Here is a 27,061-nt window from a genome sequence, read left to right as displayed (position 1 = left end):
TACCCCTTGCAGTGTAATTGCTGAGTTGCAGGAAATCTGATGCAGTTGTGCCAACTTAAACTCCTGTGTTTTATGAGAGTTCTTCTTGCTTCATAGCCTTACCAACATTTGGTTTTGTTTTACTTTATTTTTTGCCAATTAAGCAGGTATAAATTGACTTCTTGCAGTGGCTTAAAAATTTACATTTTCCTGCCTGCTAATGAGACTGACATTTTTCATAAGTTTATTGACTGTTGGTGTTTTCTCTTCTATAGAATGCCCATTCATGTTTTTTGTCCTCTTTCTTGTATCTTAGTGATTATTTTCCTTGATTTTTTGTGATCTTTGTATTACAGATTTTTAGATGTTTAAATAGTCTGGACACTAATCTTCTTTTTTTTAATTTTATTTATTTATTTATTTTTTGTTGTTGCTATTTCTTGGGCCGCTCCCGCGGCATATGGAGGTTCCCAGGCTAGGGGTTGAATCGGAGCTGTAGCCACCGGCCTACGCCAGAGCCACAGCAACGCGGGATCCGAGCCGCGTCTGCAACCTACACCACAGCTCACGGCAACGCCGGATCGTTAACCCACTGAGCAAGGGCAGGGACCGAACCCGCGACCTCATGGTTCCTAGTCGGATTCGTTAACCACTGCGCCACGACGGGAACTCCTGGACACTAATCTTCTGTCTGTTACATGTATTGCAAAGAATTTCTCTAGAACTTCTAGAACTCCTAGAGACCTTATTTGAGGTTCAGATTCAGAGGAACCCGCCCACAGAGATTCATGCCATTCGAGCCAAATCTAGTGAATATGCTCAGAGTGTCATATTTTTGTGACTAAGGGTACTTCAGGCAGGCTAATGGTCAGTACCAGTCACAGAAGGCCTATGGCAATTCATCCACAGTATTGATCATCAAGGACTAGAATTTTAGGGCTCCAGACAGGATTAGGGATGTGTCCACATAACTGTGCATTCTCTGAGTCACAGACAGGTCCACCTATCCCTTCTTCAGTAACAGCTCTTAGCATTCCAGGTGTGAGCGCTGCTCCACCCCAGCGTTGGTTGCTCCGGGGCAGCTAAGGAGCCTACTGACTGCATCCAAAAGCTCCGGGCTCAGCAACAGCCTCCCCAGCAAGGTCTCAGCTGAGCCCTTCCACAGCTGGCTAGGCTCTTTCAACACTCAGCCAGTCTGAGATACAACTCAGATCCCACATTTTCTCCTGGAGAAGGCAAGCCAGCACCATGCCCAGAAGATGGCCCCTAAGCTCCCTCTAGGCTGTCTGCTCACAGGGCAGGTTTCCTTGCTCCCCAAAGAGGTTTCATCAAAACGCAGCAACATAGAGAGCTCATCAGTGCCTGAGCAGTGTGTGCAGGACACAGAGGACTTGGAAACGGCCCTTTGTCAAGATATTTCCCTCCTTGGAAGAGAAAGACATGAAAATAAAGTCCTAAGTCATGTTATTCATACAGTAAATATGTAAAATGTGTAAACTTTACCCTTTATTTTCAGTACATTTTCCAGATCTGAGAAGGTTCCCCAAATTAAAAACCAAAAATTGATTCTGTTGGTATATTGGAAAACATGTTCCTTCTCTGGTGTAGCTATTTTAAAATCCTAGAGGTAAAGAATTTGTGCCTTCAGACTCTGAAGGGGAGACTCCCTTTCTGGAAAGGCATTCATGGTGTCTCTCCTAGCTGCCTTCAGTCATCTGAGTTAATTCCCACAGCCAGCTCCACGGAAAGAAATTTCTGAGCACTGCAAAAACATATTTCAGTTATTTACTTAAACTTCCTTTCTTGGGAAAAGTAGAACGAGAGTGTAAGAGTTGACTTCATCTTTTTTTAATCACCAAAATAGAGGTGTTCTTTGCCAATAAAATAACACAAAGTGAGGAAAAAGAAGAGACAGTGTCTAGAAACTAAGAACACCCATCTTCCTATAGAGCTGATGAAACAAAATTTCTCCTTGGAAAGAAACAATATTCTTCCAATAGCAACAAAAACCAAAGTGCACAAGAACAAATAAAGGCTGAGTTAAATGCATGTGAATATATTTGCACCCTCATTTCCTTTTAATCTGTACCAAAAACTTAAAGTGATATTGACACTTTGGAAAACCATCAGAACAACTAAATTAACTCTATATAATCCTTGTTTTTCTTGAGAGAACACCAGAAAATAAAATGATTACAAACAACTGGAACCTGAAGGAATGAGCATATAAAAGCTTTTCCAGCAGGTGAAGTTGTTAAACACACGATTGCAGGGAATTCATAACTGCTGGGAGGAGAAGAGAGAGTGGAAGGGAAAGAAAAAAACCACATCCTCTGGTTTCTAGACCAGACCTTTCGAATCCTGTTTCATACTAATGATTATTGATTACCTGAAAATCATCCAAAGCTCAGCTAGTGCTGAAAATGACATTTTTCCATGATGGTGGAAGCCAAATTGTCATGTGCTTTTAGGTTGTACCTGGCAAGATACTTTTTAGAAAAATTACTTAAATTTCCAATGTAATGACGACTGTTTATTCTCCACTGTTTTCTTTTGAAATAATCAAAACCAGAAAAAAAGTACAGATGTGAAATATTTCTCTGGGTGCTGTGCCATTTTGATGGAAGATGACAGATTAAAATTCTTAACAAATACACCCACTGTGGAATGCTAAAGCACACTTTCGGGCAATTTTTCAGAGCATTGGATTCAATTTATTCTTGTCACCATAGCAACAAGAGGAATCACTCTATTATTTTCATCATAGCATTTCCTATTATTTTCTCTCACAGCTTAGGCCACAAACAAAACTAGAAAGAATGGTGTTGGCCATAAAACAAATGGTAAACCCATAATTTTCTCCCAGGGTTATAGGTTGCTCCCAGATAGCTAATACTCTTTCGCCATTATGAATCCCATACTAATGTCTCCAGATCTTTGAAGGGGAAAAAAAAGACTTGCTTAAAAACTTGTCCTTTTAACCCTTTTGAGTTGGGGAAAACAGAGGAGGAGATGTTTTATAAATTATGTAAACTGAGAAATTTTTAAACTACTTATTTTGGAGCTACCTTGAGGTGCAGCAAATTAAGGATCCAGCATTGTCACTGCAGCAGCCTGGGTCACTGCTGTGGCACAGTTTCGATCCCTGGCTTGGGGACATTCACATGCTGCAGGCACAGAAGGAAAAAAAACACTCTTTTTTCTGGTGAGAGTGAAAGTAAGTAACTTTAAACATCAGTGATTATGGACTCTCAATGATTAAACAACATTTTAGTCTATGCCTCTAAGTTGTCAAATGCAGTATATTGGTGGTAAAATAACATGGCAGCAATATATCCCTGAAATCAGAGCTTCAGACATGGCTCTCTGCAACAAGATCCAGGAATAGGAACAAAATAACTGAGCAGCACCAGGCTTTACCAAAACACAGAACATTTGACCCCAGAGAAGAATGCACTGGCTGAGCAGCCAAAGATAAATAAACTCTTCCTACAGAAATGAATGTGAATGATTTTTCTATACATGTAACCAGCGGATTCAGGCCTTACAGACTTGTATGTAAAATAATCCCACAGTTTTATTCCCACCCACTGGATTCCAGGAACCAAGCCCCCTTCAGTTTCTGTCTGCTTCTAAGTCCTGCCACCACTCAGATCATTCCAAGGAGCTCCTGGACCAACCCAGAGACCTGCCCTCACATTCCCCTCATCAGTCACTGGTCCATCTTCCTTCCTTCCTTTTGCCTTTTCCAGGATGTCCTGTAAATGGAATCATGTGGCCCTTTGGCCCAGCTTTATTTCTTTAGCTAAATGCATTTGAGATTCTTTCATGTTGTTGCATGGAACAGCTATTTCATTTGTATTTAAAAATAGAGTGTGAGGAGGGAACAAAAATAAATCCTTTAAGAAATAATGGGTAGGAGATGGGACTAAGATGGCAGAGTAAAAGGACTGGAGCTCACCTCCTCTCATAAAAACAGCAAAACTACAACCATCTGCTGAATAGCAATCAACCAAATAGACTGGAAACTACCAAAAAAGATATCCCACACCAAAAGACAAAGAGAAGGCCACATTGAGATGGTAGGAGAGGAGATTATATGATATAAGCAACCCCATACCCACCAGGTGGGCAGCTCACAGACTGGAAAGTAACTATATTTCAGGGGCTCACCCACAGAAGTGAGAGTTCTGAGCCCCACATCAGGTTCCCATGCCTGGGGGTCTGGCATTGGGAGGAGAAGCCCCTGAGGCATTTGGCTTTGAGGGCCAGCAGGGCTTGTGTGCAGGAGCTTCACAGGACTGGGGGAAACAGAGACTCCACTCTTGAAAGGTGCACACAGGCTTTCATGTGCATTTGGTCCTGGGGCAAAGCAGAGACTCCATAGGAATCTGGGTCAGACCTGTCTGCGATTCTTGGAAGATCTCCTGGGAAAACATGGGGTGAGTGTGGCTTCTTATGGGGGAAAGACATTGGAGGAACCGTCTCAGGAATGATCATCAGTGTGAACTCTCCTAGAGGTGGCCATTTTGGAAAAATCTGGCCCCAACCAACAGGGCTGAGAAGCTCTAGGCCAAAAAACAAAACTGGGTAGGAACAAAGCCCCACCCATCAGCAAACAGACTGCCTAAAGACCGCCCAGGCACACAGCTACTTCTAATCACACCCAGAGACAAAGCCCCACCCACCAAAAGGATAAGAATCATTTCCACCTACCAGGGGGCAGACACCAGTCCCTCCCATCATGAAGTCTGTACCAAGCCCCTGTGCCAGCTTCAGCGACAAGGGGGTGCAGACACCAGAAGCAAGAGGGGCTAAAATCCTATTGCCCACAAAAAGACCACACAAAAAAAATCTATACAAAGTGAAAAAGCGGAGAATTATGACTCAGATAAAGGGACAAGGAAAGACTCCAGAAAAATAGCTAAGTGATCAGGAGGTTACCCACCCTGATGAAAAACTCATTAGACTAATGATAGTAAAGGTGATTCAAGATCTTGGAAATAAACTGGAGGCAAAGGTTGATAAATCATAAGAAACACTGAACAAAGAAATAGAAGATTTAAAGATTAAGCAAGCAGAGATGCAAAATAAAATAACTGAAATTTTTATAAAAATTCACTAGAAGGAAACAATAGCAGAATACAGGAGGCAGAGAATGAATAAGTGAAGTAGAAGACTTACTGGTGGAAATACTGATGCAGAACAAAAAAGAAAAAAGACTGAAAAGAAATGAAAACAGTCTAAGAGGACTCTGGGGCAACTTTAAACGCACCAGCATCCATATTATAGGGGTGCCAGAAGAAGAAGAGAGGGAGAAAGGGCCAGAGAAAATATTTGAATAGCTGAAAACTTCCCTAACATGGGAAAGGAATAACTGACTCAAATCCAGGAAGCACAATGAATACTATATAAAATAAACCAAAAGAGAAACACCCCAAGACACATATTAATCAGACTAACCAAAATTAAAGACGAAATATTGAAAGCAGCTAGGGAAAAAAATAATGTACAAGAGAACCCTAATAAAGTTATTGGCTGACTTTTCAGCAGAAACTCTGAAGGTCAGAAGGGGTATACTTAAAGTGATGAAAGGAAAAAACCTCCCACCAAGATTACCCAGCAAGGCTCTCATTCAGATTTGAAGAGAAAAGCTTTACAAACAAATGAAAGCTAAGAGAATTCAGCACTACTAAACCAGCTTTACAACAAATACTAAAGGAACTTCTCTATGTGGAAAAGAAAAGTCCACAACTAGAAACAAAGATATTGCAAATGGCAAGTGTCACCAGTAAAGCAATACATATGGTAAAGCTAGGAAATCATCACACACAAATATGCTACCAAAAACCAGAAATCCTGAGGAGGGTGCAAATGCAGGATACTGGAGATGCATTTACAATTAAGAGACCAGCAACTTAAAACAGTCTTATATATTTGGACTCCTACGTCAAAACTTCAGGGTAACAGCAAACAAAAATCTACAATAGACACATAAGAAAGAGCAATCCAGACGCATTAAAGATAGTCATCAAATCACAAGAGAGAAGAAGGGAAGAAAAGAAACCAACAAAGCAAAACCAAAACAGTTAACAAAATGGCATGGCGTTCCATTGTGGCTCAGTAGTAAAGAACCCCACGAGGATCCATGAGGACACAGCTTTGATCCCTGGCTTCACTTAGTAGGTTAAGGATCTACTGGTGTTGCTGTGAGCTGTAGTGTAGTCTGGCAGCTGCAGCTCTGATTTGACCCCTAGCCTGGGAACTTCCATATGCCACAGATGTGGCCCTAAAAAGACAAAAAAATTATGTTAAATAAAAATGAATTTAAAAAAAAAATTTAACAAAATGGCAGTAACATACATATCGATAATTACCTTAAATGTAAATGGACTAAATGCCCCAACCAAAAGACATAGACTGGTTGAATGGATACAAAAACAAGACTCATGGGAGTTCCTGTTGTGGCTCAGTGGAAATGAATCCAACTAGTATCCATGAGGTTGCAGGTTTGGTCCCTGGCCTGGCTTAGTGGGTCAGGGATCCAGCATTGCCACAAGCTGTGGTGTAGGTCATAGGTGCAGCTTGGATCCAGCATTTTTGTGGCTGTCGTGTAGGCCAGCAGCTGTAGCTACAATTCGACCCATAGCCTGGAAACTTCCATATGCCAACAGTGCAGCCCTTAAAAAAAAAAAGTTTCACTTGCCTCAAAAAAGAACCAAAAACAAATTAATTAAAAAAAAAAAAAACAACCAATACCCATATATGTGCTGTCTTCAAGAGACCCACTTGAATTCTAGGGACACGTACAAACTGAAATTGAGAGGATGGAAGAAAATATTCCATACAAATGGAAATCAAAAGCTAGAGTAGCAATACTCATATCAGACAAAATAGACCTTAAAATAAAGAATGTAATAAGAGGCAGAGAAGGACTTTGCGCAGTAATCAAAGAATCAATCCATGAGAGGATATAACAATTGTAAATATAATATGCACCAAACATAGGATCACCTCAATATATAAGGCAACAGTTAACAGCCTTTAAAGGAGAAATTGACAATAACACAATAATCAACAGACAGAAAACCAACAAGGAAACACAGGCCTTAAATGATGCATTAGATAGACCCAATGGACTTAATAGATATTTATAGAACATTCCATTCAAAAGCAGCAGAATACATATTCTTCTCACATGTACATGGAACATCCTCTAGAATAGATCATATTCTGGGCCACAAAACAAGCCTTGGTAAATTTAAGAAAAATTGAAATATCAAGCATCTTGTCTGAACACAATGCTGAAAGACTAGAAATCAATGAGAAAAAAACTGCCAAAATTCAAATACATGGAGACCAAACAGCATGCTACTAAACAACCAATGGATCACTGAAGAAATCAGAGGAAATTAAACTACAAGTGGAATTCCCATCATCGCTCAGTGGTTAAAGAATCTGACTAGCACCCATAAGGACATGGGTTTAATCCCTAACCTCACTCGGTGGGTAAAGGATCTGGCATTGCTGTGAGCTGTGGCATAGGTTGCATACATGGATCAGCTTCTGTGTTGTGGCTGTGGTGCAGGCTAGCAGCTGTAGCTCTGATTCGACCCCTAGCCTAGGAAGCTCCACATGCTGCAGGTGTAGCCCTAAAAAGAAAAAAAAAAAAAAACCTAGAAGCAAATGACAACAAAGACACAACAATTCAAAACCTATGGGATGCAGACAAAAACAGTTGTAAGAGGGACGTTTATAGCAATACAAACCTGCATCAGGGAATAAGAAAAATCTCAAATAAATAATCTAAGTTTACACCTAAAGCAACCAGAGAGGGAAGAACAGAAAAAGCCAAAGCATAAGGAAAGAAATCATAAAGATTAAAGCAGAAATAAATGGAGGAGTTCCCATCATGGTTCAGCAGTAATAAACCTGACTAGAATCCATGAGGACACGGGTTTGATTCTTGGCCTCACTCAGTGGGTTAAACAATCTGGCATTGCTGTGAGCTGTGGTGAAGGTTACAGACATAGCCTAGATCTGGCATTGCTGTGGTTGTGATATAGGCCAGCAGCTACAGCTCCAATTCAACCCCTAGCCTAGGAATTTCCATCTGCCATGGGTGTGGCCCTAAATAGACCAAAAAGAAGAAGAAAAAAGAAATGAAATAGGAACAACAACAACAACAACAACAACAACAACAAAAACATAGGAAAGATCAATGAAATGAAAAAAGCTGGTTCTTTGGAAAGATCAGCAAAATTGATAAACCCTTAGCCAGACTCATCAAGAAAAAAAGAGGACTCAATAAAATTAGAAATGGGAAAGGAGAAGATAAAATGGACATCACAGAAATGCAAAGGATCATAAGAGACTACTACAAGCAACTATATGCCAATAAAATGGAGAACCTAGAAGAAATGGAAAAAACTCTTAGAAAAGTGCAATCTCCCAAGACTAAACCAAGAAGAAATAGAAAAAATGAACAGACCAATCACAAGTACTGAAATTGAAACTGTGATTTTAAAAACTTCCAACAAGGAATTCCTTTGTGATTGAGTGGGTTAAGAACCTGGGAGTTCCCGTCGTGGCGCAGTGGTTAACGAATCCGACTAGGAACCATGAGGTTGCGGGTTCAGTCCCTGCCCTTGCTCAGTGGGTTAACGATCCGGTGTTGCCATGAGCTGTGGTGTAGGTTGCAGACGCGGCTCGGATCCGCGTTGCTGTGGCTCTGGCGTAGGCCGGTGGCTACAGCTCCGATTCAACCCTAGCTGGGAATCTCCATATGCCGCGGAGCCGCCCAGAATAGCAACAACAACAACAAGAAAAAAAAAAGAAAAGACAAAAGACAAAAAAAAAAAAAAAAAAAAAAAAAAAGAACCTGACTAGTGTACATGAGGATACAGGTTCAATCCCTGGCCTTGAGAGTGGGTTAAAAACCCAGCATTGCCATGAGCTGTGGTGTAGGTTGCAGATGTGGCTCAGATCTGGTGTCGCTGTGGTTGTGACATAGGATGGCAGCTGCAGCTCTGATTCGAACCCTAACCTGAGAACTTCCATATGCTGGAGTGCAGCCCTAAAAAGGAAAAAAAAACCCAAAAACCCAACTTCCAGCAAACAAAAGCCCAGGACCACATGGCTTCACAGATGAATTCTATAAAAAATTTAGAGAAAAGGTATTCCTGTTGTGGCTCAGCAGGTTAAGAAGCCAACTAGTAACTCTGAAAATGCAGGTTTGGTCCCTGGCCTCATTCAGTGGGTTAAGGACCTGGCATTGCTGCAAGCTGCGGTGTAGGTCACAGCCATGCCTAGAATCTAGTGTTGCTGTGGCTGTGGTGTAGGCCTGCAGCTATGGCTCTGATTTGACCACTAGCCTGGGAACTGCCATATGCTGAGGGTTCAGCCCTAAAAAACAAAAAAAAAAAAAATAGAGAAGAGTTAATACCTATCCTTCTGAAATTATTCCCAAAGAAGGAACACTCCCAAACTCATTTTCTGAGGCCACCATCACCCTGATACCAAAACCAGACAGATACCACACACACACACACACACACACACACACACAGGCCAGTATCACAGATCAACATAGATGTAAAAATCCTCAACAAAGTACTAGCAAACCAAATCCAGCAATACATTAAAAGGATTATAGACCATGATCAAGTGGAGTTTATCCAGGGATGCAAGGATTTTTCAATATCTGCAAATCAGTCAGTGTGCTACACCAAATTAACAAACTGAAGAGTAAAAACCACATGATCCTCTCAGTAGATGGAAAGAAAGCTTTTGACAAAATCCAACACCCATTCCTAATAAAACCCCTCCAGACTGAGTGTAAAAGCACCCTGCTTCATAATAAAGGCCACATATGACAAACCCACAGATAACATCATTCTCAGTGGTGAAAAACTGAAAGAATTCCCGCTAAGATCAGGAATAAGACAAGGATGTCCACTCTTGCCACTACTATTCAACATAGTTTTGCAAGTCCTAGCCAGGGCAATCAGAGAAGAAAAATAAATCCAAATTGAAAAGGAAGAAGTGTAAGTATCACTGTTTGCAGATGACACAATACTATACCTAGAAAATTCTAAAGATGCTACTAGAAAACTGTTAAGGTGCATCAATGAATTTGGTATTGTTGCAGGATACAAAACTTTACCAAGAAATCAATTGCATCTCCATAAACTAACAATGAAAGATGAGAAAGAGAAATTAGGGAAGCAATCCCATTTACCATCTCATCAATAAAATAAAATACCTAGAAATAAACCTACCTAAAGAGACAAAAGACCTGTACTCTGAAATCAGACACTGATCAAAGAAATCAAAGATGACACAAACAAATGGAAAGATATACCATGCTCTTGCATTGGAAAACTCAATATTGTCAAAATGACTATACCACCCAAGGCAATCTACAGATTCAGTGCAATCCCTATCAAATTACCAATGGTATTTTTCACAGAGCTAGAATAAAATATTTTAAAGTTTGAAAGCACAAAAGACCCAGAATAGCCAAAGCAATCTCGAGAAAGAAAAATGGAGCTGAGGAAATCAGGCTCCCTGACTTTAGACTATACTACAAAGCTACGGTCATCAAAACAGTATAGTACTGGCACAAAAACAGGTATAGATCAGTGGAACAGGATAGAAAGCCCAAGATTAAACCCACACACCTACAGTCAACTAACATATGACAAAGGATCCAAAAATATACAATGGAGAAAAGATAGTCCCTTCAATAAGTGGTGCTGGGGAAACTGTACAACTACATGTAAAAGAATGAAATTGGAACACTTCCTAACACCATACACAAAAACTCCAGATGAATTAAAGATCCAAATATAAGACCAGATACTATAGAATACTTATAGGAAAACATAGGCCAAACACTCTCTGACATAAACCACAGCAGTATTTTCCCAGATCCACCTCCTAGAGTAATGACAATAAAAACAAAAATAACAAATGGTGCCTAATTAAAAGTAAAAGTTTTTGCACAGCAAAGGAAACCCTAAACAAAATGAAAAGACAATGCACAGTATGGGAGAACATATTTGCAAATGAATTGACTGCCAAGGGATTAATCTCCAAAATGTATAAACACCTCCTGCAGCTCAATACAAAAAAAAAAATCACAAAGTGGTCAGAAGATCTAAGCAGACAGTTCTCCAAAGAAGATGTACAGATGGCCAAAAAACACGTGAAAAGATGTTCAACATTACTGATTATTAGAGAAATGCAAATCAAAACTACTATGAGGTACCACCTTAAACCAGCCAGAATGGCCATCTTCAAAAAGTCTACAAACAATAAATGCTGGAAAGGGTTGGAAAAAAGGGAACTCTCTTACACTGTTGGTGGGAATGTAACTTGGTGCAATCACTATGGAAAACAGTATGAAAATTCCTCAAAAACCTAAGAATTACCATATGATCCAGCAGTCCCACTCCTGTGCAGCTACCTGAAGAAAACTGTGACTTGAAAAGATACATGTACCCAGTGTTCACTGCAGCACTGTATGCAGTAGCCAAGACATGGAGGCAACCTAAATGTTCATCAGCAGAGGAGTGGATAAAGAAGATGTGGTACATGTGGAGTTCCCGTCATGGCTCAGTGGTTAGCAAAATCGACTAGGAACCATGAGGTTGAGGGTTCGATCCCTGGCCTCGCTCAGTGGGTTAAGGATCTGGCATTGCCGTGAGCTGTGGTGTAGGTTGCAGACGCAGCTCGGATCCCTCGTTGCTGTGGCTCTGGCTTAGGCCAATGGCTACAACTCTGATTAGATCCCTATCCTGGGAACCTCCACATGCCGCAGGAGCAGCCCTAGAAAAGACAAAAAAAAAAAGATGTGGTACATAAACACAATGGAATATTATATGAAAAGGAATGAAATAATGGCATTTGTAGCAAGGTGGATGGACCTAGAAATTATCATACTAAGTGACGTTAGACAGTGAGCCACAAACATCATATGCTATCACTTACATGTGTTATCTAAAAAAAGGGACACAGTGAACTTATTTGCGGAACAGCAGCAGACTCATATTCTTTGAAAAACTTATGGTTACCAAAAGAGACAGGTTGGGGGTAGAGGGATGGACTGGGGGTTTGGGAAGGAAATTTTCTAAAATTAGGTTGTGATGATGGTTGTACAGCTATAAATGTAATAGAATTCATTGAATTTTTAAAAAATAATGAGTAGAGAAACCTGGTGGAACCACCTTAACCAAGTGATCAAATTTATCACCAATAACATAACCAACATTACACATATATCCCCAGCTCTAAAGGAAAGATATGTGAATTATGATATTTGAATTTAGGAGACTGGGCTCTTCTTTATTGACTGCCTAGGCTTGATTTCTGGATCTGCTACATATAAATTGTATGTGATTTTATACAAGCTTCTTGATCATTTGTATTCTGACCTTCTGGGCTGGCTCTAATGAGAGCCAAAAAATAGGAGAAACAAGTCAGTTAGCATCATTCATTCCATGTTTTACATGCTGTTACAAAAAAAATAAAATGTTCAAAAATTCAGGCTATAGCATAGGGAACTACACTCCATGTCTTTCCTATCGTGGAAAAGAATCTTAAAAAGATTATATAGGGAGTTCCCTTCGTGGCTCAGCGGTTAGCGAACCGACTAGCATCCATGAGGACTCAGGTTAGAGATCCCTGGCCTTGCTCAGTGGGTTAAGGATCTGGCAGTGCCGTGAGCTGTGGTGTTAGGTCACAGATGCAGCTCAGATCCTGCATCACTGTGGCTGTGGTGTAGGCCAGCAGCTGCAGCTCCAGTTCAGCCCCTAGCCTAGGGACTTCCATATGCTGTACGTGCATTGCTAAAGTGCAAAAAAAAAAAAAAAGGATGGGGGAGAAATATAAATACTTAAGTATATCCAGGTACCTTCTAAAAAACCTTCAACTATTTACTAATTGCAGATTAATGACAGATTATTATCACGCTAGTTTCCCCTACAGTTTTAAAGATAAGCCTTTATCTCTTAATTACTAGTAGTTCAGGCTTTGAAAATCTGAGCCTTGAAAACTATTCCTAGAATCCTTCTTCAATTATATTTTTAATTAAGTGTTTTTATCACACATATACTGTCATTGTATATGTGAAAATATGGGGAATAGAGGATTTAAATTATCCATTGCTGTTGACTTTGACAATCAGGCATTCTCACTCAGGACATGTGCTTAGCTCTTGACTACTTCCCAGTCACCTGCATTTTTCTGCAAGGGAGAGATTTCAGCTCCTCAAATCTGGCTTTCTTCTCTGTGCAGCTTGGATTATGCAGGAAAAGTTACAAAGCACAATGCATGTTAGGACTGCTGTTTCTTATACAAAGGCATCAAAGCTAATTTTCAAAACCTTAAAAACATGATTCGTGCACGAATAGAAAATGAATGCATGTCCAAGACTTATTCTTAATGGGAGAACCAGCTGGCTGGCAACATTCGTTCAAGGAACATTTGAGCAAGTGAGTATTTACAAGCACTGAAAAAAAGAATGTTAGAATAAGAGTTCTAGGTTATACTAAACTGGTTAATGTCTAGTTTATACTAAACTGGTTAATGTCCTACAAAGCTATAAAGCAATAACCTTTCAGTTATCTTTTCTACTACACTGAAATTATTTGCATGTTTTCCAGCCAAATATCTCAAGATAACATGTAATCCTGTAGACTCTGGCCTTTTAATCATTAATAGATAGCAAGACAAATAAACTGCCCTGAATATTTAAATAATCCTCTGGTAAACCTGTTAAATAATGCTCCAAAATGATATTGAAGGGACAGGCTCTCCTCTCTTTGTCTTATTTCCAAGTTTTGAATACAAAATTAGTTTCTAAAAAAAAAAAAACTTTCAATAGTTTCTTCCTGAATAGATTTAAACGTTCTAAAATAGCAGACAAATAGGCTTTTTGACAATAACCTACACAGCAGGTTTTTCTACATAGTGAGATATTGCTGGTGCCTGGGAGAAGTCTTTATGGTAGGGCTGCCAGTTTAACAAAGAAAAATACCAGATGCTCAGTTAAATTGAATTTAAGATAAACAAAAAATAATTTTTGATATAATGTAAATGTAATCAACACATAAACAATACTTTTTGGTGTAAATAGGTCCCAAATATTGCATGGCTGCACATTACCATTTCTGTGGACTCTTCCAACTCTAAATAAAAGTCTATGAAAACATCCCCTTAATAACAAATCATGATGATAACAGATTTTTTCTACGTGCATTTTGAATCCATTCATATTTTCAGCTTATCATGTTCTACAATGCACTGTGTGTTTGAACACTGATCTCCATTTGGTTTGCTCTAAAATGAGCAAAAATGTCACAGAGAATCCCAGAGTTAGATGATCCAGGAAGACAATGAGATAGCTTTGTAGCCTTACAACACCTGGGATTTGGCTGTTGGTGAGACCAACATAAGCACAAATACTCACTTTGTTCATGACCTTCCTAAGGCAAGGACTTGAATAACCCCCTATTGTTTATACTGACCTAATTCAGTGTTCTTTGCAGCTTACCTCATGGTACTTACTGACAACTGGTCTCCAGCTGCTATTTGGCTTTTGTTGTTTCACCTCCTGATTCTATACAGCAATGGGAAGAGTCCCTGATCATTTCTGATGACATAAATTTTACCTTGATTTCTTTCAAGCGTAACTAGAAACCTAGTGCCTTTTACCCTTTTACTCTTTAATAAAAGTGATCAAAACAATGGTAAACATTTTCTCCTGTACTAAAAAATAGTTGAATTGTGTTTCATTCAACAAAATAAAAGCATTTCTCAGAAACTGTCATTAAGACCAAAGAGTGTGTACACTCTCATCTCACCTATAGAACCTTCTTAAGTTGAGCCAATGAACGCACAAGCTCAAGAGTCAGCAATGGATCCCTCTCAGAAGGGCAGAAATATACACACACATAGCCCCATCAAGAAGCAAATCTGAGCTGTTGACCTATTTCCAGGGCCAGGCTGCCTCTGATTCTGGAAAAATGCAACCTGTACAGAGTAATGGGGAGTAGCAATGGAGTAAGAAGTGGGTACATCATCTAGAACTCAGGGTCCTTCTTCATTTCCCACTTCTGGTAGTGTATCCTAATTAACCATCAGGATTTGTCTTTCCTCAGACTATCGCTAAGTAAATTCCTGAAGGATGTACTTCAGCAGAGAGAAGGGGATTCAAGACAGAGGGTCTGAAATGCAAGAAGAAATGAAGAGCAAAGGAAGATAAGCCTACAGATTAGTGTACATGAATATTAACATAGTAACTATGTAAATGAGTAATAACAATGTCTAGTAACTTTCTCACTAAGAATTAAAATCCAAAAAGCACCTGGGAAAATACATGTCTGTAAATTGAAAAAATGCCTGTCTGAAATAATCAATGAAGGAAAGAATCATACTGGGAAGTTGAAAGCAGTCAAATTATACAGTAATGAAAATATCACATGTCAAAACTTGTGTGATAAAGCTGAAGTAGTACTTAGAAACGTATGTAGCCTTAAGTGCAGATATTCAGAATCAAAATTGCTAAAAACTAATAATGCATGATGCATCTGCCTCAACACATTAGAAAAAGAATAGCAAAATAAACCCAACAAATTAGAAGGAGAGAAAGCAGAAATTAATGAAAATTTTCTTAAAAACAAACAATAGAGGGTATCAGTAAGTGCAAAAGTTGATTCTTCATAAAGACTAATCAAAGTAACCAATGAAGGAAAAAGAAAGACCTTAATATCCAAAATCAGAATGAAAAAAAAGTTAAAACAGGCACATGAAAAGGTCAAATCATCAGGGAAATCAAAACCACAATGAGGTAGTAACTCACACCTGTCAGAACTGCTGTCATCAAAAAGAACACAATAACAAATGTTGGCGAGGATGTGGAGAAAAGGGAACCCTTGTACACTCTTGATGGGAATGTGATTTGGTGCAGCTACTATGGAAAAGAGTATGGCGAGTTCTCAAAAAAACTAAAAGTAGAACTACCGTATGACCTAGCAATTCCACTCCTGGGTATATATGCAAAAATAAACACACTAATTCAAAAAGAAATACGGTAGTTCCCATTTGGCTCAGTGGTTAGTGATTCTGACTAGCATCCACGAGGACACATGTTTGATTCCCTGGCTTTGTTCAGTGGCTTAAGGATCCAGCACTGCCGTGAGCTGTGGTGTAAATCACAGATGCAGCTCGGATCTAGTGTTGCTGTGGCTTAGGCCAGCAGCTATAGCTCCAATTCGACCCCTAGCCTGGGAACCTCCATATGCCACAGGTGCAGCCCAAAAATACAAAAAAGAAAAAAGAAAAATATGCACTCCAGTATTCATAGCATATTGCAAAGATATAGAAACAACCTGTGTCCATCAATGGATGAATGAATAAAGAAAACGTGGTACACATGCATGCATGTGCCCACAATGAAATATTAGCCATAAAAAAAATGAAATTTTGCCATTTTTAGTAACTTGGATGACTTGAGAGGGCATTATGCTAAGTGAAGTAAGTCAGAAAAGACAAATATTGTATATTACATATGTAGAATGTAAAAAAATACAACAAACTAGTGAATCTAAGAAAAATGAAGCAGACTCACAGATATAGAGAACAAACTAATGGTTACCAGTGGGGAGAGGGAAGGAGTGAGGGGCATTATAGGAGTAGGGGATTGAGAGATACAATCTATTTGGTATAAAATAAGCTACAAGATGCATCGTACAAAGGGAAATTTGGCCAATAGTTTATAATGACTAAATGAAGTATAATGTTTTAAAATTGTGAATCACCATATTGTACACCTATAACGTAATACTGTATAGCAACTACAATAAAAAGAGGTTGCTAAAGATGCTTAAAAAGGAAGATAATGACAAAACAGAGACACTATTATGAACAGTTTTCTGCCAAGAAACTTTCAGAAATTATTTTCAGAAAAAATATGGAAAGTATAATTTATCAAAACTGACTCACAAAGAATTTAAATTTTGGAGTTCCTCTTGTGGCACAGCAAAAATGAATCTGATTAGGAACCATGAGGTTGCAGGTTCAAACCCTGGTCTCGCTCAGTGGGTTAAGCACTATTTATAATAGCCAAGACATGGAAACAACCTAAATGTCCATCGACAGAGGAGTGGATCCAGAAGACGTGGTACATATACACAATGGAATATTACTCAGCCATTAAAAAGAATGAAATACCAGCATTTTTTGCAACATGGATGGACCTAGAAACGATCATGCTAAGTGAAGTCAGCCATACAATGAGACACCAACATCAAATGCTGTCACTGACATGTGGAATCTGAAAAAAGGACAGACCGAACTTCCTTGCAGAACAGTTGCTGACTCACAGACATTGAAAAACTTATGGTCTCCGGAGGAGACAGTTTGGGAGGTGGGGGGATGTGCCTGGGCTTTGGGATGGAAATCCTGTGAAATTGGATTGTTATGATCATTATACAACTACAGATGTGATAAATTCATTTGAGTAATTAAAAAAATGGAAAAATAAATAAAGGATCTGGTGTTGCCGTGAGCTGTGGTGTAGGTTGCAGATGCGGCTCAGATCCAGCATTTCTGTGGCTGTGGTGTAGGCCGGCAGCTGTAGCTCCAATTTGAGCCCTAGCCTCGGAACCTCCATATGCCACGGGTGCGGCCCTAAAAAAAAAAAAAAGAAGAAGGAGAATCTAAGTTCTTAAAATAGCCCAACAAATGGTTCTGAGGCAAATCAAGTGCATACACAAAAATCAATTCTGAAAGGAATTAAAGACCTAAATATGAAGAGAAAACCTGTAAAGCTTTAAAATATAATAGAGGAGACTCTCTTCATGACTGCTCAGGGAGATTAAGCCAAAAAACAAAAGCAAACACAAAACCAAAGCACTGGGGCTGTGTCTTTGTCAGGAAATGTCTGAACCAGGAAGACAAGTCACAGCTTTAACTAACGTCCCACACACTGTGAAGGAGGGTAAGAACATTTCTGGAAATGAAGTTATAGTATCTTCATATCACTGCTTTTTTTATATCCACAATGTCTGCTAAATAAATTTGGGAACTTCCCTCAGATTCCTTTGACTCTTTCTCATTTATTCTCCATTTCTTGCTTCTCTTGGTAGAAGATTGCTGTTTCACGCTTCTGGTTCTTTTTTCATTCTAGCCCACTCTGTTTTACTTCTTTCTATCAGAGGTATAAAAATAAACTTCCTTAAAGTAAGACCTACATTCATTCAATTTTTAAAGCATAGTATATGCTCATAGAGGACTTCCCATTGTGGCTTAGCGGGTTAAGAACCCTTCTGGTATTCATGAGGATGCGGGTTTGATCCCTGGCATGGCTTAGTGGGTTAAGGATCCAGCGTTGCTGCAGCCTGTGCTATGTGTGTCGCAGACTCAGCATTGCTGTTGCTATGGCCATGGTGTAGGCAGGCAACTGCAGCTCCAATTGGACCCCTAGCCCGGGAACTTCCATATGCTCCTGGTGCGCCCTAAAAAAAAAGCAATATATACATATATACATGCTCATAGAAATATTTTTGAACTGAAAGAGGATTTGTTGCTTAAATACTTCAGATACAGCTTAATGTGACTGTTTATATTATGTTTACATAATTTATGATTACATATATTTTGTTTACTGGGTCTGTTTTTCCAATGTTTATGACTGACTACATAAAACTTTTTTTAACATACAACACGTGTGGTTTTATGTTTAAAAAATTTTTTGATCACTTTGCTTCAAAATAGATGTACTGAGGGACAAATTTGAATGTTTGCATTTTTTTACTGATAATATAACTAGCAGATGATTAAAGTAATATTGCTGTATTTACTTTCACCATTTCTCCCTTGTAATTCATTCTCCTTTGCCTCCCCAGAGAAACAGGAGCCTGTAAGAATATTCATATTTAGCCCCCACTTTGTTATAAATCCAAAGACCTGAGAAAATAGAGTAGGTCTGCCTTAAACTGTGAGAAAATTGTCATCATGATCAGACAGCAAAACTAATTTACCAGCCATTAGCATTTGAACCCTAAATTCTTGTCAGCAACCTATGTGTCTTTTAAAGCACTAAGTGTTTTATCCTGTTTCGTTCAGTTAGGAAAAGGCAGATTAAATTCCCACTACCTGTCACTGTAATAAAATAAATACCACCTCATTCCGTTTTCTCAATTCTGTCCTCATTTTCTTCAGCAAGACTGAACATCTGCATTTCAAAAAACAAACACCTGAAAATACATTCAACTAGACTGTATTTATCCTACCTTTTAGTTTCAAGGTGAAATTTCAGATTTTAAAATTGTAGTTACCTCAGATGATTACCAAAATGGGCATGTAATGATATCCTGCATTTTTTATTATTGATGCACCTTTTTATAGATTCATTTTTATGGTGAACTACTTATTTTATATGCGCTGATGAGCATAATTGTAATTAGTTGTCTAGTTTGGTAAATGAGTATCTGAAATAATTTATGAGTGTTTCTCATTTTTAGCTCAGAGTTGACATTTTGATACTGACTTGAGAGTTTTACATACCTTGCTGAATACACTTGATAAATCACATTTACAATGAAGAATATATATGGCTACAGATACTTATAAACGTAAAGGTAAGCTTTGAGTTTATTTATTCAGTATTTATTTTCTTCAAAGAATAATAAAGATTTACTGCCCAAAATGGACTCTTGAGCCTGAAAAGGAATTCCTAAAAATATTTCATTTTCTTCAAGTTAAATTTATTAAAGTTGTAAGATAGAAACCTAAATTCTTTCAAAGTTTTAAGCTCAATTTATACATTGTGCTACTTTATTTATAAATCTAACACATTTTGTATAAAAAGTAACAATCATTTTTGATTTTTCTTTTCTTAGTATTTTGGTGACCTCAACTGACCAAGTCATCCCGGAACACTTCACATTACTTGGAAAATTAATTGAATTCCCTCAGACATTTCAAACTCTAATTGTAAGTTTAATGCATCTGATTCTTTCAAATACTTGAAACACCTAAGAAAATGTCATAGGTTGGGTTCACCTGCAGCACAGTCTGAGATAAGAACTCACATGAAAGTGATTCATTAGGGAAAAAAATTGGTAGGGGAGTGAAGAGTTAGGTGTAGAAAGAGAGGCCATGTAAGGATGCAGTACTAAACCAACTACCGGGTGGAACGACTTTGACTCAGCCCCACACAGGAGCTCTGGAGGACACACTTTAGAGTTGTCCTTAAAAAAAAATAGGTGCCAGAGTTCCCTTGTAGCACAGCAGTTTAAGGACCCATCGTTGTCACTCCAGCAGCTTGGGTTACTGCTGTGGCACAGGTTCAGTCCTTTGCTGGAGAACTTCCACAAGCCATGGGCATAGCCAAAAGAAAAAAAAAAAAAGATTGTCCTAATTAGTGGCAAAAAAAAACCTGGAGTATTTATGCCAGAAGCACCTAGTAGAATGGAAATTGTTAGCCACTCCAGCTTTGGCCACCTGAGGACACCCTGAGGACAAAAGATGCAGGTCCTGGGAGTTCCTGTCGTGGCAAAGTGGTTAACGAATCCGACTAGGAACCATGAGGTTGCAGGTTCGATCCCTGGCCTTGCTCAGTGGGTTAAGGATCTGGCGTTGCCGTGAGCTGTGGCGTAGGTCACAGACGTGGCTCGGATCTGATGTTGCTGTGGCTCTGGTGTAGGCCGGCAGCTACAGCTCCAATTCAATCCCCATATGCTGTGGGAGCGGCCCAAGAAATGGCAAAAAGACAAAAAAAAAAAAAAAAAAAAATGCAGGTCCTGACCGTCAAGAATGAAAACCCGCCAGGATCAAGATGGCAGTGGGAACCAAGGGGACACCAGTGGAACACTGTCCACACCTCACGCCACTCAGACCCATCTGTGCCTCTCACAACTTCACTAATCTCCAAGGGAGTGGCTGGTCATTGTTCTGAAAGAAAAGACTTTCAAGATAAGGGCTAGTGGAGCAAGCTACTGCTGGTCGGTCCTCAGGCTGTAATTTCTGATTTCATCTCCCTTCTCTGCTCTCCATCTGGTATTCCCTTCATACTAGGCCAGCGTTTGCCCAGTGGGGTGCCAGATCATCATCTCTGAGCAGCCTCAACCCCTGGCCACCATGCCCTTGTCACACCATAGTTGCTATAATACGTATTCACAGTGAAAAATTCAGAGCCATAAGATATGCCCTAGTGAGTTCTAGACATGCTCACATCTGCCCCCAATATGTAGCGACAAGCACACATACTGATAACCTGTCAGTATATTAATTTCTTTTCTGCCTGCTCCACTGGTAGGACGAAGCCAAAATGATCTGATCAGTGGCACTCATACCTCTAGGTGGGGGTGGAAATTGTTCTGCGTCCCCTGGGGTGAATATCCTACCTGAACAGCCTTAACTGAGCTCACCAGACACAGTGTTGCCGGATAGGAAGCACACATTCCCTGGGTGGATCACTGAGAATGATGGTGACAAGGACCACTCTTACTTCCACCCTTGGTTCCCAGACTTACTATGCTGCCTTATGGGGATAGGGCACATGTAATGACTGTTGGCTCTAAGGTCTATACTGCAGCTCGAAGTATCCCAGCCACACAGGATGTCATTTCCAAGCCGATGCCTGAGCTGTATTTTAAAAGGACAGTCTAGGAATTCCCTTTGTGGCGCAGCAGAAACAAATCCGACTAGTAACCATGAGGTTGCGGGTTCCATCCCAGGCCTAACTTAGCAAGTTGGGGATCCAGCATTGCTATAGCTGTGGTATAGGTCACAGACACAGCTTGGATCCTGTGTTGCTGTGGCTGCTGTAGCTGCAGCTGCAGCTCCAGATAGACCCCTAGATGGGGAATCTCCATACACCCCAGGCATGTCCCTAAAAATAAAAAAAAAAAAAGGAGTTCCCGTCGTGGCGCAGTGGTTAACGAATCCGACTAGGAACCATGAGGTTGCGGGTTCGGTCCCTGCCCTTGCTCAGTGGGTTAACGATCCGGCGTTGCCGTGAGCTGTGGTGTAGGTTGCAGACGCGGCTGGGATCCTGTGTTGCTGTGGCTCTGGCGTAGGCCGGAGGCTACAGCTCCGATTGGACCCCTAGCCTGGGAACCTCCATATGCCGCGAGAGCGGCCCAAGAAATAGCAAAAAAAAAGACAAAAAAAAAAAAAAAAGAGGACAGTCTAATGTTCTTTCAGGTTGGGAGCTGGACCTGGTTATAGATGAGTTGGCTGAAAATGGACAGCTATTGCTCTACAACCTAAATCAGGGGAGACCTTGAAAATTAGCGGTGAGGGGGAACCCTCCCAGTAGATGGGGCTTTCGTTTTGTGGGAAGAGAAGAGTGCCCTGAGAGGAGGGTAATACTGTCCAAGGACTTGGCTGCGTAGTCAGAACCATGGAAGATCCACGATGGGATGCCTGGGGAAGAGAGGTTGGAGAAAGGCTGTGACACAGTGGAGCATGCCAGCGGAGCCCTTGTGTCCACGGGTGCACCTCCTTAGCTATAACGGGGGCCCTTTGGTGTGAAGCCATATTTCACAAGATCCCATATCAGTAAATTAGGCATCATGTGTGCCCTCAGATAGTAGTGTTGACTGAAACACTGTAGGCAAAAAATTTATTTATTTATTTATTTATTTGTCTTTTGTCTTTTTTGTTGTTGTTGTTGTTGTTGTTGCTATTTCTTGGGCCGCTCCCGCGGCATATGGAGGTTCCCAGGCTAGGGGTTGAATCGGAGCTGTAGCCACCGGCCTACGCCAGAGCCACAGCAACGTGGGATCCGAGCCGCGTCTGCAACCTACACCACAGCTCACGGCAACGCCGGATCGTTAACCCACTGAGCAAGGGCAGGGACCGAACCCGCAACCTCATGGTAACCACTGCGCCACGACGGGAACTCCTGTAGGCAAAAAATTTAAACCCATACCTGTTGGCTGTGCTAGTCCTGGTCACAGAGAAATCACTGCCACATATTTCCAGGGTGGAAATTATCTAATATAATCAACTCACCATCAAGTGGCTGCTTGGCCTCCTCCAGAGATTGTACCACGCCTGCAGTTCAGTATTAGCTTCTGCTACTACCAGGCAGAGCGGTAGCTGAAGTAGTATTGGCTAAAGTGATCCAGTTCTATGTTGGGCCCACACAGAGCCTCCATTTCTGCCACCAAAGTTATTGCATTTGTCAGTCCTCTCTGTGAACACTGGGGAGGCTGAGAACTGAGGCTGGCTGATATGTACAGATGAGTCGTATTGTTTAGCTGGTTCTCTGTGCCTCCTCTGGGGCAGATGCCTTCTGGCGGATGTCAGTGTATGATACCAAGATCTCTTCCGGAGTCCATCCACATGCCTCTTCCCAAACTCTGCAGATAACTTCTTCCAGGGACCTGACTAACCAGTTGCCCTCAGCCACTATTCAGGGGTTGATGTACACCTTTACGTGTCCTTCCACATGAAGCGTGGAGACGATATCCACTCACCACTGATTTCGGGCCATTTCTGAATGAGGTCACACTGCAGCAAGAGTTCTTCCCATTCCTAACTCCAAGCAAGTTATTAAGACAACCTTCCATGAACCAGGCCCAAGTATCTCCTCCCTCCGTTGATCAGAGGTAGTTCCCTATGGGGCCCTAGGTATAAGCTTGGGAGAAGAATGGATGCAAGAGTAGTAGGTGACAGAGTAGGGGCTACTTTTTGTGTAACTTACTTGTACCCCCTTGATATGCTCAGACTAGGTCCTGGGTGCCACTGTCATTTCCTTATGAACTGCTGTGGTGCTCACTCAGCTTTCTAACTTGGTGGGCTAATAGCATCCCAGCACCCAATTCATAGGAGGCAGCTGTGATCACAGATCAGTTGATATCCCATTATCAGATGCTCAGCGCCCAACAGCACAAGAGGAGCTTTTTCCAGTGGTGTATAGTTTTCTTCTGCAGGCACCAGGGCCCCAGGCAGCTATACTCTGACTCTTACCGGGGCTTGCCAGGGGCAGTGTTTTCATCTAACATCACAAGATCTGCTGTGTGATATGGCACCAATGCTGGAGCCACTCGTTCCACAGCCTGGACCACTGCAGAGCCCTCTCTCATTCTGGTACCCACTCTAAACTGACAGCTTGATGGCAGCCCTCCAATATGCAGGTCCTGGCTGTTGGAATGAAAATCACTGGGATGCATGTGCCCCAAAATGGCAAAGGGATCTGAGAGGGTATCTCAAGAGTACAGCACTGACAGCATCTCCGACAGAAGGCAAAGCTCCCTAAGCTTTTTTTAAGTCATTTTTATAATTCTCATAAATCATAATTAGAAGATCAGATTTTCTTAAATGTTTAAATCATGTTGAAAAATCAGAAAATACTTTAAAAAATTCACTGTTACCACATTTGTATAAGCATGTCTTAAAAATGTGAGTGATTTTTCATCTTTCTACTTTTTATTGAAGTATAGTTTATTTACAATGTTGTGTTTCAGGTGTACAGTAGTGATTCAGTTATTTTTTTCATTCCATTCTATTTTCCATTATAGATTATTACAAGATATTGAATATAGTTCCCCGTGTTTTAGAGTAAATCCTTATTGCTTATCTATTTTTTATATGGTGGTGTGTATCTGTTAATACCATTCTCCTAATTTATCCCTCTCCTCCCCCCTTTCCTGTTTGGTAACCATAAGTTTGTTTTCTATGTCTGTGAGTCTGTTTCTGTTTTATATATAAACTAATTTGTATCACTTCTTTAAATTCCACATATAGGTGATATATAATATTTTCTTTCTTTGACTTAACTTCGCTTAGGTCCATCCATGTTGCAGCAAATGGCAACCATTTCATTCTTTTTTATGGCTGAGTAATATTCCATGGTGTGTGTGTGTGCGTGCATGTGTGTGTGTGTCTGTGTGTGTGTGTACATCTTCTCTAGTTTTTTTAAATGCATTCCTGGGGGGCATGATGATTTTGAGCAGCTATGGTCAATTGGTTGAAAACTCAAGATCAGAGAAACTCCAGACCATTAGGGGCATGGCTTCTGCGAGTGTCTTACGAAATGCACCAGAAACTGTTGCTACAGAACCCACTGAAGGACAGCATGTACTTGCCAGGTCAACAGAGTTTTCTAAATTCATGTTCTTCAGCTGGGTTTTAAGCAATCACATAAGTTTCAATTTCTTGAAAGTCAATTCCTTTCCCCCAAATGACCCATTTGCTAAAATAGTTGGGACTTTCTAAAGCCCCTGGGTTTCACTTCATCTTGTTGATAAAAAGCTTATTGTGTAACCTCCTGAATAAAGCCCTGGTGTGTGATAAGTTTTGAATTTACTCCCTGTACTGCACTTTTTCTCTTTTATACTTTTTTTTGGGGGGGGGTTCTTCCTTGGGCTACACCCTCAGCGTACGGAAGTTCCCTGACTAGGGGTTGAATCAGAGCTGCAGCTGCGAGTCTACACAACAGCCACAGCAATGCCAGATCCGAGCCACATCTGCTGCGACCTGCAGCACAGCTTATGGCAATGCTAGAACCTCAACCCCCACTGAGTAAGACCAGGGATCAAATTCACACCTTCATGGATACTAGTTGGGTTCATTACCACTGAGCCACAATGGGAACTCCTCTGTTTTATTCTTTTATGTATTTCGTTGGTCACCATTCTTTAATGAGTTTACTTATGCAGAAAAATAACTATGAATATAATTCTGCTGTTAAGCCTCATTCTATCTGAAGGAGCACATACATAAACTAACATACCTAGAACATGGATGATCATGAGTCACCTAGAGAATGGTACAAAGTATAACGTTTATAGTTCCCATTAGGAAGACTTCAAGGATATAAAATGCCTACCTCCCTTGGATGGGCAGATGGAAGTCTCCACCTCCTATCTCCCTTCCCCTTTACTTTTTTCTCCTTCCATTTCTCCCTAGGGTACTAGGCCGCCTTAATCAAGTCCCTGGGGCCCAGGCTGGTAAATGCCGTCTTCACTTTATGCAGAAAACCTCTTCACCTTACCTTTGATGTGCTGCCTCCTGTGCTCCAGGCCAGCAAGGCTCATTCACCTGGATCCCCTATACTTCAGTGGGAAGTGTTTTTAAATGATGTTCATTGGAACATTTTTGCAGAGAAATAACGATGGGAAGAGATAAAGGGTGAAAGGAAGACCAAGAAGCCCCCATGTCTTTACCTAAATCTGTCCCTCTAACAGGGACCTCATCACTCCCAAAGAACCCTGACTCATCCTGTGATGACACAGAGGCATAGCAGGGCCTTCTGCCTCTCACCCGTGATCATTCTGAGGCGATTACCAGATTCACAAGGTAAGAGTTAAAAATAAAAATGAAGAACTATAGCTCCCACATGGCTAGATCTCACCTCTACACGTTTTGACTGATCTCTGCCCTCCTTCTAGCCCTCCTAGGTCTGCCTTTATGGAATGTGCCTACTGTATTTTTGGGATTTAGGACCTGTCTCCAATGTGAAACCCTAAAGGGAAGCTTGGGACTTTTATTACCCATCTCTCCCCAGCCAACAGTGTTTGTTCCTCCCTGGCAAAATGTAAGACACTTTGCTATGTAATCCAAGTGTAACCTGGCCTTGCTGCCTGGATATCTACAATGGGAATGGGATAAGCCGAGATTTTAATGCCAAAGTTATTATAACACTTAGGGCCTTTTTACTAGGTTTCCATTCCCGGGTATTTCTACAGAGAATAATGATGTGTTCCACAAATCCATCCAGTTTGAAGCTTTATTTATTTATTTATTTATTTATTTATTTATTTAGCATTTTAGGGTCACAGGTGCAGCATATGGCAGTTCCCAGGCTAGAGGTCAAATCAGATCTGCAGCTGCTGGCCTACGCCAGAGCCATAGCAACACCAGATCCAAGCCACATCTGCATCCTACACCTCAGCTCATGTCAATGCCGGATCCTTAACCCACTGATCGAAGCCAGGGATTGAACCTGCATCCTCATGGATGGATACTGATCAGGTTTGTTTATGCTGCACCACAAGAGGAACTCCCCATCCAGTTTGAAGCTCATTGCCTTCACGTGATCTGGCTTTGGACCACTATTGCC

General features: G+C 40.6%; 1 long non-coding RNA gene across 1 annotated transcript in view; it reads left to right on the top strand.

The window, feature by feature from the left end:
* LOC110255507 overlaps positions 1-26,706 on the top strand; it is a 78,819-nt gene extending 52,113 nt beyond the window's left edge. Inside the window, exons 2-5 of the long non-coding RNA XR_002335919.1 lie at positions 19,509-19,625; positions 19,887-19,980; positions 26,187-26,298; positions 26,391-26,706. This is a non-coding gene — a long non-coding RNA (uncharacterized LOC110255507). The remainder of the gene's footprint in view (positions 1-19,508; positions 19,626-19,886; positions 19,981-26,186; positions 26,299-26,390) is intronic.

This window comes from Sus scrofa, chromosome 9 (assembly GCF_000003025.6).
Source record: "Sus scrofa isolate TJ Tabasco breed Duroc chromosome 9, Sscrofa11.1, whole genome shotgun sequence".
NCBI lineage: Eukaryota > Metazoa > Chordata > Mammalia > Artiodactyla > Suidae > Sus > Sus scrofa.
This window is presented reverse-complemented; position numbering and strand designations above follow the sequence as displayed.